We start from the raw sequence: 1039 nt of genomic DNA on the forward strand, positions 1-1039 counted from the left end.
GGAGAAATAACCCCAGTGGGGGGGTTCAGAGGGGGTCCCAGGAGCCTTTTCTGGGGCTAAAAATGACACCATGGAATTAATAAAATAAGGGATTGGGATGAAAATGCCAGGTGTCCGACTCGGAAAAGTCTTCACTTAGAGCAGAGTGAAGGATTTGCTGAAAAATTGAATTTTTGAAGGGGGGGGGAAGACTAACCCCAGCAGGGGGGTTTGGAGGGAGTCCCAGAAGCTGTTTCTGGGGCTAAAAATGACACTCTGGAGTAATTAAAATAAGGGATTGGGATGAAAACGCCGGGTGTGTGACCGGGAAGAGTCTTCACTCACAGAAGAGTGAAGGATTTGCTGAAAAATTGAATTTTTGAAGGGGGGGGGAAGACTAACCCCAGCAGGGGGGTTTGGAGGGAGTCCCAGAAGCTGTTTCTGGGGCTAAAAATGACACTCTGGAGTAATTAAAATAAGGGATTGGGATGAAAACGCCGGGTGTGTGACCGGGAAGAGTCTTCACTCACAGCAGAGTGAAGGATTTGCTGAAAAATTGAATTTTTGAAGGGGGGGGGAAGACTAACCCCAGCAGGGGGGTTTGGAGGGAGTCCCAGAAGCTGTTTCTGGGGCTAAAAATGACACTCTGGAGTAATTAAAATAAGGGATTGGGATGAAAACGCCGGGTGTGTGACCGGGAAGAGTCTTCACTCACAGCAGAGTGAAGGATTTGCTGAAAAATTGAATTTTTGAAGGGGGGGGGAAGACTAACCCCAGCAGGGGGGTTTGGAGGGAGTCCCAGAAGCTGTTTCTGGGGCTAAAAATGACACTCTGGAGTAATTAAAATAAGGGATTGGGATGAAAACGCCGGGTTTGTGACCCAGAAAAGTCAAAATATCCACCCGAAAAGAGGATTTTGCGGGGGGAGGTTCAGAGGGGGTCCCAGAAGCCGTTTCTGGGGCTAAAAATGACACCGTGGAGTTAATAAAATAAGGGGTTGGGATGAAAACGCCGGGTGTGTGACCCGGAAAAGTCAAAAAATCCACCCAAAAAGTGAGTT

This window comes from Calidris pugnax, unplaced genomic scaffold, assembly GCF_001431845.1.
Source record: "Calidris pugnax isolate Ruff unplaced genomic scaffold, ASM143184v1 scaffold1009, whole genome shotgun sequence".
NCBI classification, from domain to species: domain Eukaryota; kingdom Metazoa; phylum Chordata; class Aves; order Charadriiformes; family Scolopacidae; genus Calidris; species Calidris pugnax.